The following is a 13449-nucleotide window of genomic DNA, read 5'->3' as shown; positions in this document are numbered from 1 at the left end:
GTCCCCTCAAAGAGGCTTCCGCCTAAACTGTTATTAATAATAACTCTGTATTTCTTCGCCATATTTTAATAAAAATTGGCGTGAAGAAGAAGTGGTAGGGGAATTATTGCAAGTATTCGCAATTTGATTTCTCTTTGCCATTTTTGGGAGAAGTACTGTAATCGCTGTTTAATTTCTAACATAAAATCGCCATTTACCTACAAATAAAAAGCGTTCCAATTTTACTCGTAACGATTTCTAAATAACACGGCAATAGACATCATGTCTAGCTAAACTCTTGTAACTTCCGTGTTCACCAACAGAATTCTTTTTGATAAACTTTACAATTGAAACATTGTTTCGAGAAAAATCTGTGCCGCATAACCATTGAATTGCTCACCTAAAATTATTGGATTAAACAAATTTTAAATTCTATTATTTAGAAAATTTTATCAAAATGAGCAGTTTGGAAAGTGGGGGGGGGGGTGATTAAAATGACCGGAAGATGTATTAGTTTGAATGTTCATTAAATTAGTACAGTGCCAACATGATCTTTATATATTGAAACAAATCCCTGAGAGGTGAACAATACGGTTTTTGAGAATTTCATTTCCTCTCACAACCCAGTAATTTCCTTCCTTTATAAATCAGAGAAAGTAAATAAGAGTATCCATGTTTCAGTTACACACTAACACAGGTACCATCAGTCTGACAGTGCCAAATTGGTGTAGGCTTTTGTACTAACTAATTCATGTAACAAATTATATTTTAAATAATGTTGGTTATGTACAATCACGAACCCTGGAGCACACCTAGCAAAGAGGATTTTGTTGTAGGGAAGGGAGTTTGTGGACGTGATCAAAAGTAATTAACACTTTTGTTTGGATGATCTACTCACTGGCATGGGAGTCCTGCCCCAGGGAAACTGGGACACCTCATGGGGACAGAGTGTGCGTGTTGTAGTAACACCCCAGGAAGTGAAAGAGGGTCTCTAGTGTGGGTGAATGGAGAGCTTCAAACAGCCAACAGTCTGTGGGCTCACCAATAGTCACTATTTGGTCATGTTGATTACTAGAGCGCCCGGGTTTCAGATGAATCTTTTGTTATGGGTTTTGTAAAAGCTGGATTGTCGGTGGGTTTTCGCCCAATGAGGTAGCTTTTTGACCGACACCTCTTCTTTTCCCCAAAAAAAACATTCTTTTTCATCCACTCGCACACAAACCCATTGGAATACACACGCACACACTCATATATAATTCCCGCCTCAGAACCCTTTTGTTTTGTTACTGAGCAAATGAAATTCCCTTCTTTAGTACCGCTAAAAAAAAAAGACCTAAACTCCACAGTTTGGCCAACCACCCGACCAAAAAGCTGTGGCCTAACAAGCGGAAGTACATCCTAATCTCCTAATTCACAGCCTCCATCTCTCCAGTGGTCCACAGAACAAGGAAGAAACATCTCATCAACAAACCTCCATTCATATCAACCAACCGGGCCCCCTTCTTCATCGCACTTTAATACAAAACATACAAAAACATGAAATAACCTGCGATTGAAATAGGTCAATCCCATTTCAGTTATTGCAATGCATTCAAAATGGCCGGCTTAGCTTACTCTAAAATGAAACTTTCAAGCTCGGCTATTTCAAGTCTCTTTTTATTTAAATCTTTTATGTAACATGCTGGACTTTGAAACAAAAAATTCTAAAGCAAGCTATACGCGATATCCCACCCTAGTAAAGCAATTCACTAATTAAATTTAAAAACTAAATTTAATCCACAGCTTTGAGTGGCGCAAAGATTTTATCTCAGATTAGTGACGTACAAAAAAAGAATCTGGATGGACTTGCTCGCATGTAATTAAATTTTCTCCCAAGCCTTACTTAAAATAAGCCATAATTAAAAAGAAATTGAGTTCAGAGCTATAGATTGCTCACTTTGATGGTGTCATTTTGAGCACTCAGTCCAATCGGCTACCTCAAAACGAGCACTGCCGGTGAATGCTCAAATTAGAATAGCGGAAATTGCTAAATTACAATACTACCGGCTTCCCAGATATTGGGAATAACAATAATATAAACTTACAAAGTAGTGGAAGTGAGTTTCGAAACATGCTTGGATAAAACCAGAACTTGAATGATCAGAAAAAAGACAAACATAAAAATGAACCATTAATCGAATTAAGGACGGACGTGGCTCGCACAATTCTTAGGGGGGGTGATGGGAGACGGAGGAGTGAGGTACATGCCGTGGTAGTAAAATGTCCACTCTAGATGGCCGTGCCTGTTATACAGTTTATTTATTGCCATTTCCCTCACAATTATTTCAGAGTAAATAAATAAATAAATAAATACATTTGCTGGAAATGTTTGCGCTAAGTGGAGGGGGGCTAAACCAAATTAAATAATGCACAGTTTTATGCATTTATTTTATTTTTGGAAAACTCAATAATTCGTTAAAAAATCGATAAGAAAAATTTAAATGTCACCATGGATTTTTTTTTTTTTTTTTTGACAAATAAAACAACGAAATCTTTTGGGTTGAATAAGAATAATAAGAATAAGAGGGAAGGGATTAGCTATGAGGTTAGCATACTGGACTCCCACGCGGAGGTCCCGGGTTCGAATCCAGCAGCTGACCCTTAGATTTTCTCTTCCTAGGAGCTTCTTACAGCTCACTGTCCGGTGATGGACAGTGTTGTCTGTAACGAGGAAAACACTGTCCGGAGGCCGGCAGTGCACTGAAAAAAGCTCCGGGCGCCAATAACCTTTGATGTTGACGCGCCTTAAATCATAAAAATAAAAATAATAATAGGATGAAAAAATTAATGCCAGTTTCAGTCATTATAAACTTTATTCTGCCGAGCTTTCGACCTAGGGTGACTAGGTCGAAGGCTCGGCAGAATAAAGTTTATAATGACTGAAACTGGCAGTTAATTTTACATCCTATTGAAACTATGATTCATTCACCAAAAATAATTAACAGTAACAATAATAATAATAATAATAATAACTATGTTATCTCTAGTTACAAGCATTTGAGTACGTCAAAGAGTGAGGGGAGATCGGTAATCTGATGTAATTGACTAGAATGACGTAGGTTAGCTGCGTCCATGGTGGACATTAAAAGTCAATTAGCACCATGCTTAGCCTGGCACTTGTTTGGCACTTTTAGTCGCCATTAATGACAGTCAACTCAAAAAAACAAAAATGTAATCCTAGTGAAATTTATGAAAATCCCTGCAAAATGTGTAATTCCAAACAATGTACCGCTTTGCAACTGGAAAAACTCCGACAACGCCATGATTAGTGATGCCATTAAAATACATAATAATATATGGATGTTTTACTAATGGCATTCCGCTGTAAATGGTGCTGATACATTACTTAGCTAGTATGATTGATCTTCTATTTTACATGGGGTACAATTATTTCCGCAATATTTGTTACACTTTCTACTTCCGGATTGTACTCTCTATGAGTTATTTTTAAAGATTCGCACTTTATTTTTTTTTTACTTTTACGTGAGTATTGAAATCGCGTAGTTCCCGATTTTTAATTTTTACCGGAAGGAGCACTTTCAGGCCGTCTGAGTGATTTTTACCAAATTGCCTCAAATAACGGGTCTATCTGCGAATATGTATTGCGCAGACTCTTTAAGGAGCCGCAGCAAGTCTTTTGTGTTGCACATCTCTCATAGCCACTTCCTCCGTAAATCTTACCGAGCCACAGAATCCGCTATTATCCGCTCGATTTTCACACGCGAGTACTCATCAAATCGTACGTACTACGATCATCATTACTACGGGACTTCACTTCGATTTGAATATCCATATCAAAGGATATTGGCAATAATAAGGGAAATTGAAGTCTATTTATTGGGAACCTCTATTCTAGTAGATTCAACTTTAAATAATCGATTACTTATTAGAGAAAAAGTTTTCAAATAATTTAAATACTCGTAGCTATGATTCCGCTTTTGCGGAAATGTAATCTTGCAAGTAGCGATAACAATATTAACCATTTTTAAATTTTGTTTAGGAAGCGGAAATAGAAAATGGGTTTATCCTGCGAGAGAGGGAGAAAGTCAGGATACTGGGGAGGGGTAGACAGGAAAACAAAGCAAACTCCATTACTTAACTAGTTAGACTGGTTTATGACATAGGCACACGACTACATATTAAAACCATGGTTCTAGTAATGGATAACTTCAAGTCGAATAAGTGTTCTAAATCCTGATAAATGTGTTGAAGGTCGTGGAAGAAGGTTGGTGATGTTGTTTTTAAGAAAAAGGGGGCGGTTAAGAAGAAATAACAAAGAGAATGCAAGCCGCCATCGTAAGCTGAACTGTTTCATAGCTTTAGCATGAAGGAAAGCTTATTTCCAAGTCCTCAACTCGCTACTGGATTTCTACGATGGAGTAGGTTAAGTTTCCCCCTCTCTTCTTCGGATTTGGTTTAATGCAGAGTTTGGAAGGTTGGCAGGTGAAAGAAAGTTCCAAGTTGAAAAAAAAAAGAAACTCGAAGGAACAAAATATGAGGGTACTTAAAGGAAGTATAAAAAAGTTGGGACGAGTTGTTGGGACGCATACTCCTGTAAGCCTGTTGGAAGTAGAAGCAGAGGCGCTCCTAAGTTATCCTAAAGGTGAGAGTTTTTCACATTTATTAGGAAAACCTAGCCGCTGGCTTACCTCCGGAGTGCGCACAGTCACTAGCTTATCATACCATAATTTATGTCAGCTAATTACATTTTATTGAATTGTGATCCTGTACTCCCCTTCGTTGGCTTTAATACCCACCTTCATAATTCCAAGTTAGTATTATCTCCATGTATATGGGCAAGTCGATATGACCCCGGATTGCCTGCTAATGCCCGTCCGAAGGCCTTTGCCAATATCACATTGTTAATACTATACAATCCCACTTACATCCCATACACTAAAACACTTGGAATATTTAGAATAAATCTCCTCTTTACAATTCCTATTAATCATTCACTTTATCTGCTTTGGTTATTTTCTGCACGCTTCCATTGTAATAAATTAGTTTACTCTACTTATATTCCACTTATCTTTATATTTATCGCACAATATTGTACCATTACTGACCCTTCAATAACAAGCAAAGCCTTCTTTATCTAAATTTCCTAAATCTTTGCTATTGGGAATTTAGCAATCAATAAAGGATAATTGCAAAAATCTGCCAAGAAGAAGTACCTTTCTGATCTTCCGCTGGTAGAAGAAGACAGGACCGAACTTGGCTGTGACGTGGGCACTTCACTGAGATTACCCGCAGCAGATCTCCTCTAAGATTCCTTCTAAGAAAATCAAGCTTCCTGGGAAGCTATTTCCAATAAAGCTGCCACCTCTTCGTGTGGGTGTCTAAAGAACACAGAGTTTAATGAAAATTTCTAAGAGTTATTTTCGTGAAAATGAGAAAAACTAAAGAAATGCATCGACTTGAGGTCGCTGTTTTTTAGCAATCAACGCTCTTGGCAGTACATTCCAACAAATTACTCTCATACAGCGTATATTCATTCAAACTGGACCATCACTTCATCTCGTTTAAATATAATCATTAAAAAATTATGAATTTATAGGCTTCGTCACCGTAAATTATTAAATTAAGGCTTCAAGGGTGGCGAGGAATCGGTCAAATAAAAACAACTCTTCTTTTTTCCAACGTTTCTACAAAAATATTGTCTTCTTCAGGGCGTGGCAAACCCTATCTTAACTTTACTGTAAACATGTGTTTTTTATTTTAATTGAATCCCATTCAATCTAGGGTAGGAAAGTCACTTTACAAAGCCTCCTTTAAGAGGTTGAGAATCTTATTGTGAGGCCTACCAAGTTGGGTAGGTAGGACTTTCCATGACAATATGGTGCAAAAGGGATAGCCAAGCATAAGGTATCCATGTGTTCACAAGCAGGATGTTCGCTCTCCACTTACAGTCCTAGAAAGTGAGTCCCAGGAATTACCCGAGTAATTACTAGTTCTTAGATTATTATTTGGAACAATGGTCCATTGCAGCTGCCATCTTTGATTTATAGTAATCCTTTGCTCAGCGAATCAGGTCGTTTGATAAGTTCATCTCTATTGCGGCTGACCTGCTGATCGCTTCTTTTCCAGCACCACCTCCTTGAATTCAGGTTAGTCAAATGAATGAAGCATTAGTGCCTTCCTTTTGAAATGTTATAGTATGTTGACAAAGATGCTGTGACTAGATACAGGAGTTCGGATGTCGACACCAGGTGGGTGGCTAGCAGGCACTATAATTGCAAATGGATGGACTGCAGCTAGAGGAGACAGCAGTGCCATACATTCCTGGGTAGCTTTACGTCATCTGCATATCTACATAAACATGCCACATAAATACAGATACGGAGCTGAGCTATTCTCACAGAATCTGTACCATCACTTGTTAACATATCACCTCACATTTTACTAATCCATTCATTAAAATAACCCTCTGATCTTCTCTCATCACATTTGTAAAATCTATTCACAAACCGCTAGTCTAACAAACCTTCATGTCCCTGCCTTATTAGTAAGAGATTCTGTCAAAGCGAGAACACTTGATTACTACTCGATTCTAGCGTCCATATTCCGGAACTAGAGTGGACATATCATAGTGCTGATATATTTGACGGTTCCTGGGAAGTAAAATGACAGTAAAAGTGATGGATCGATATTAATCAGAGCGTACGCACTTTTATCAGAATATGAGATTTATCACCTAAACAAAATCTAATTGTTTTTAAAATAACGACGTAATAATAATAATCGATATATACAATAAAAGTAATAAAAGTTTTTTGTTTAAATTCGTAGAATTTAGGCTGAAAATGGCACATTCAAGATGCTAAAACGTTTCATTTAAAATAATAATGGACTAAACAGAAAACTTCATAATTGGAAAAACTTTTTTATAAAAATAAAAAGGTTTTCCAAGCATCAGAGCATCGTATTGGAGCGAAATGAAAATATTCTTGTTAATGTTTCTTAGGCGATTAAATTGTAAAGCTCTAAATGCCAGCTTCTAACCAATCTAGAATTGGCCGAATCATTAATCGAATTTATCTGGAATTGTATTCCAAATGGAAGTTGTAGAACTGCTTTTAGAAAATAAGTACACTTTGTTTAAAGGAAATGGTAGCAAAACCTCGGCATGCTGACCAATAGAAAACCTTTTCGTAACCTTCCGTAATTTAATTTTCAGTTCGACACGCATATATTTTTCACAGAGCAGTAAGTAAAAAAAATATATTTAAATTGAAAATTAAGTTATATATTATATGTATATATATATATAGAAAGAGAGACAGAGGAGTAGAGCCTAGCAACAGAGATGTACTTGATATCTATCAATCTCAGCACTCGCAACTGACAGCATCAAACCAAATTTACCATGTGTCAGAATGTTGATTTCCCTTGAATTTTTTAAACGATATTTTATTCCTGCCCTAAGAGTATGTATTTGGCATGTGGTTAAATTAAGCGCTTACAAAAAAAAATCTAAACCAGATTCAAAAATTTGTCAGCAACCTTCACGACCAAAACTTGGTTATAGGAGCTCAGCGTTTTGGGTAATCAAAATCTAAAAGCTCCTGATACATGGAGCTCTAAGAATAAAATTTGGCAATGAACTTCATTGAATGAAGTTATTCTCTGGTTCCTGCTGAACATCTTTCAACTTAAAATTTTATATAAAAAGCTAAAGCAAGTCATTTATAATTCTTTTACGAGACCGAGAAGCTTGGAAGCGAGAATCACGTGAATCTGAGTGTACTCTTAGCCCAAGACAGTAAGAAGGAATGAGAGCTGGGTAGCGCGGTGCTAAGCCTAGACATCTCGATCAGCAAAAGTGGACTTTTCAGGCCAAGTTAGTCGTAGTGTAACTTTGCGCTGCTAAGAGTATAAATTGTAAGATAATCAATTGTAAAATCTTCTCGAACACTGTGTACAGCCAAGCCAAGCACTCTGAGTCTGCTCAAAAATGGTGTAGCTCTATTAAGAAATCTCCACGTGAAGTAACCTACTGTCGGAACGCAGACCAATGGAAAACCTTTTAGTAACATTCCGTAACTTCCGTAATTTAATGTAATGTCACCATTGCCCGGAAATTCAAATAAAATGTTTTTTTTTGTAACCGAATTGTAGAGAAAAGTAAGCTTTATAACTGGTATAAATAGCAATGTTTTAGTGACAAGAGTTTCTGGGATATTAAAGATCAAATGTTGGAGGTTTTCAAATACATACTTTCAAAATTAAAACGTGAATATCGCTTTTCGTATTGTCCCTATTTTAATGGCTTTCTTACCAAGTTGTAGAGAAACGTTAGCTCTATAACCGATTAAAATAGCAATGTTTTAGTGACAAGAGTTATTGAGATATTAAAATTTTCACTTTATAGAACAAAAACAAATTTTAACTCTAAAAATCACGAAAACTACTCGATAGATTTTTACTAAAAATTTACACAATTATAGACAATAGTAGGCTCCATATACAGGTGAAGTATAAACAAAATCTATCGAGTAGTTTTCGAGATATTTGAAGTTAAAATTTTCACTTTATAGAACAGAAACAAATTTTAACTCAAAAATCTCGAAAACTACTCCATAGATTTTTACTAAAATTTACACAATTATAGGCAATAGTAGTCTCCATATGCAGGTAAAATATAAACAAAATCTATCGAGTAGTTTTCGAGATATTTGAAGTTAAAATTTTCACTTTATAGAACAGAAACAAATTTTAACACAAAAATCTCGAAAACTACTCCATAGATTTTTACTAACATTTACACAATTATAGACAATAGTAGTCTCCATATGCAGGTAAAATATAAACAAAATCTATCGAGTAGTTTTCGAGATATTTGAAGTTCAAATTTTCTCTTTATAGAACGGAAACTCTCTTTAACACTAAATATCTCGTTTTCTGCTCGATAGAATTTTACTAAAATTTAAACGATTATAGACAATAGTAGTCACCAATTACAGGTAAAATATAAACAAAATCTATCAAGCAGTTTTCGAGATATTTGAAGTTAAAATTTTCACTTTATCGAACGGAAACAAAATTTATCTCTAAAAATCTCGTAAACTACTCCATAGATTTTTACTATAATTTACACGATTATAGACAATAGTAGTCTCCATAAACAGGTAAAATATAAACCAAATCTATCGAGTAGTTTTCGAGATATTTGAAGTTAAGATTTTCACTTTATCGAACGGAAACAAAATTTATCTCTAAAAATCTCGAAAACTACTGGATAGATTTTTACTAAAATTTACACAATTATTGACAATAGTAGTCTCCGTATAGAGGTAAAATACAAACTAAATTTATAGATTAGTTTTCGAGATATTTGAAGTTAAAGTTTTCACTTTATAGAACAGAAACAAACTTTAACTCTAAAAATCTCGAAAACTACTCGACAGATTTTTACTAAAATTTACACGATTATAGACAGTAGTAGTCTCCATAAACAGGTAAAATATAAAGAAAATCTATCGAGCAGTTTTCGAGATATTTGAAGTTAAGATTTTCACTTTATCGAACGGAAACAAAATTTATCTCTAAAAATCTCGAAAACTACTGGATAGATTTTTACTAAAATTTACACAATTATTGACAATAGTAGTCTCCGTATAGAGGTAAAATACAAACTAAATTTATAGATTAGTTTTCGAGATATTTGAAGTTAAAGTTTTCACTTTATAGAACAGAAACAAACTTTAACTCTAAAAATCTCGAAAACTACTCGACAGATTTTTACTAAAATTTACACGATTATAGACAGTAGTAGTCTCCATATACAGGTAAAATATAAACAAATTTATTGAGCAGTTTTCGAGATATTTCAAGTTAATTATTTCATTTTATAGGACGGAAACAAATTTTAACTCCAAAAATCTCGAACACTACTCGATAGATTTTTACTAAACATTTACACAATTATAGACAATAGTAGTCTCCATATACAGGTGAAATATAAACAAAATCTATCGAGTAGTTTTCGAGATATTTGAAGTTAAATGTTTCACTTAATAGAACGGAAACAAATTTTAACTCCAAAAATCTCGAACACTACTCGATAGATTTTTACTAAACATTTACACAATTATAGACAATAGTAGTCTCCATATACAGGTGAAATATAAACAAAATCTATCGAGTAGTTTTCGAGATATTTGAAGTTAAATGTTTCACTTAATAGAACGGAAACAAATTTTAACTCCAAAAATCTCGAACACTACTCGATAGATTTTTACTAAACATTTACACAATTATAGACAATAGTAGTCTCCATATACAGGTGAAATATAAACAAAATCTATCGAGTAGTTTTCGAGATATTTGAAGTTAAATGTTTCACTTAATAGAACGGAAACAAATTTTAACTCCAAAAATCTCGAAAACTACTCGATAGATTTTTACTAAACATTTACACAATTATAGACAATAGTAGTCTCCATATAGAGATCAAATATAAACAAAATCTATCGAGTAGTTTTCGAGATATTTGAAGTTAAATGTTTCACTTAATAGAACAGAAACTCTAAAAATCTTGTAAACTACTCAATAGATTTTTACTAAAATTGACACAATTGCAGACAATAGTAGTCTCCATATACAGGGAAAATATAAACGAGATATTTGAAGTTAAATGTTAATTGTGGGAGCTTTTCAAATGACTTCAAATTTCAAACGTGAATATCTCGTTTTTTTGTCCGGATTTCATATTTCTTTACCAAATTGTAAATAAATGTTAGCTCTATACCTGATAAAAATTGCAAGGTTTTAGTGATAACAGTTACAGAGATATTGATGATTAAATTTTGGAGATATTCAAATGACTTCATATTTCAGATGTTTATATTTCTTTTTGTTTTGTCCAGATTTCAATGGTTTCTTTGGCTGATTGTAGAGAAAAGTTGATAATCTTTTGGAAGTTGAAAAGAGGTGACGTGAGTTAGTATCCAAAATAAAACTGATGTCCGAAAATTCGTGGTACCTGACTAATATGACGACAGATCACCTTGCCTGGAAAGAGTCTAATAATGATTGCTTGAGAACCGGCATTGTGCCACCTAAATGCAACCACCGAAGTTAGGAAACTCGAGAGAAAAGTCGCCGAGTTTATAATTCAATTTGTTTTTAATGTCACCCTCGAGGTTGGTGAAACAGTTCATTATTCGCGATCGACTAAATTTACAAGGACAAGAACTTTTTGATGAAGGGCACTTGACATGAAAAGATGTACGTACGTGGGCCTGGCAGCGACCTGGCAGTAGGTTTTGACAGTACGAAGTTTTTGTACGGCGGATTTCTGGTCATCGGTGAAAACGAACTTATCCTTTACTCAGAAGTATGAGCACCACCAAAACGAAACGTTCCATTATTTACAGTCATTCAGCAAGTTCAAAATAGTAATTTCCGGAGAAAAAAAAACACGAAACGTTGGGAGGTTTTCTCACGACGGGTGAGGAAGTAGACATTCAGTAACGTGTGGCACTTCCTGTGATTGAAACCTCTAAACGGAAAATGAAATGTGAATTAGGGACTTTTTAGCGCTGCCTCGCTCACTATTCAGGAAATTACAAATTAATAGTTAACAGAACTGCTGTCCTCAATGGTTTAATAATTAGCGCGAGCGTTTTCTCTGCCCATCTTACAATTTCACAACAGTCAGTCAAGTTTGAAAATAGCAGTTCCCCCCCCCCCCCGTTTAAATTTGAAATACGTATAAGAGAATTGTGCAAAACGCTAACGTAGAATTTATCCAATTGTTTCACTGGGTGCAATTTTTCCTTTTTCTTTCTTTTCCTCCCTTCCAAGGTGGCTCCTCCCGGTTTTGGTGGTCTACTTTCAGTTTGTGCTTAGCCAGCCAGTTTCAGCCGGAATCTCCTTACCTCCGTCTATTGTGGATCTTTTTTTGCCAACCTGAGCACGTTACAATCCTATTTTATGCTTCAGTAAATATGTCAAATCCATTCTTTTTAAGAGCGATATGAAAGTCTTTATTCCTTACTCAATTCCCATTCAATATGTGCGGCCATTTTCCTCTTAGGAAAATACAAATTTAGGGGGGTGCGCGACTCACACGACTTTTTTTGCGCTGTTTTCCACCAGAATCTAACTCGATAACTTTTCACAAAACTTCGAACATTTGAGATATACCTTTAAAAATGGAAGAAACTAAGCCAAATATTTAATTTGAACTTTTGGTGATTTTTTTGTTTTTAGTTACATTGAATTACACACACAAGTTGTGGAAACCACTTCCGTTCTCTGGAAACCTCAAAACAGATATTTCCGTCAAAAATTACGAATAGATAAATCACAAGATTACAGCACTTCCTTTGCGGTGTTACCATCAAGTTACTTATCGAAAATTGAATTCCAGCCAAAATCATATTATTAAGGGGATCTTGGAGTTAGGAAAATATGATTGTAGCTCACGGTGAAGTATTGGGTTGACTTTGTCTACACTCGTATAAAAGGAAGACGAACGATCTAATGTGCTGTTAGCCACCATATTTACGCGTAATTACAATGGGACTAACGGGGCAGGATTAACCAGGCTTCATTACCAGGAACATCTCCTGTTTTTTTTTTGTACAGCTCCCTTTGGTAATAGTAATGAAAGGTTGAACAAGGGGCGGACCTACATTCCGGGGTGTTCGTTTCCCTTGTTTCCATTTCTTTAGTTATTAATTCGACGGGGCATACCTTTATAAATTGCCAAGTGCGCTAAGAGTACAGTTTTAATCATGGAAATCCCAAAGGGCTACCCTACACGCTCCCAAGGGATAACCCTTCATCACAATTACTTCAGACTTGCACCTTTTTGTAAGTTTGGAGATTTTGTTCGCGTACTCTGTTTATAATCATGAATCTACAACATCGCCATCTACTACGTTGGTCTTCTAGATTAGTATGATTGCTGTAGATGCTTATCACGGGAAAATTTCAGGAAAAACCATCTTTAATTTTCCATTTGCAGTTCGCTGTTCCTACTGCTCTTACAAAGAGATAATGGCTTCCAGCAGCTCTTCAAGGTTGAGTTTGTACCAGAAATAGAGGTTTACTAAATGAACCAGATAATAGTAAGTATTCTTTCGAATTCAATGAACTCAAGATAGAATATTACTTATTAGTAGTAGTGTGATGTTATCATGTGTTTCTTAACGCGTGCGGTCGACTTGTTCGCAGGAAATTCGATTCCCCACAGCGGGAGCGAGGGGAGCGTATTAGCAAGTTTACAATTAATGAGCAGGTGTTAATAATTCCAAACGTCGACTGGCGTAAGCTCGCTGCTGTAATAACAGCTTCTATACAAAAGCTAAAACCCCTGCCATGATTGTTTATGCAAGGCTTGATAGCTTTTATTATGCAACAACTCTGCGCACTAACATGCATTTAATATGCATTTTAATTGGTCTATGTTTTGATTACGCT

The sequence above is a fragment of the Rhodnius prolixus genome, unplaced genomic scaffold, assembly GCF_049639745.1.
Source record: "Rhodnius prolixus isolate KJV_2025 unplaced genomic scaffold, Rpr scaffold_22, whole genome shotgun sequence".
Lineage (NCBI taxonomy): Eukaryota > Metazoa > Arthropoda > Insecta > Hemiptera > Reduviidae > Rhodnius > Rhodnius prolixus.
Note: the sequence above shows the minus strand (reverse complement) of the source record.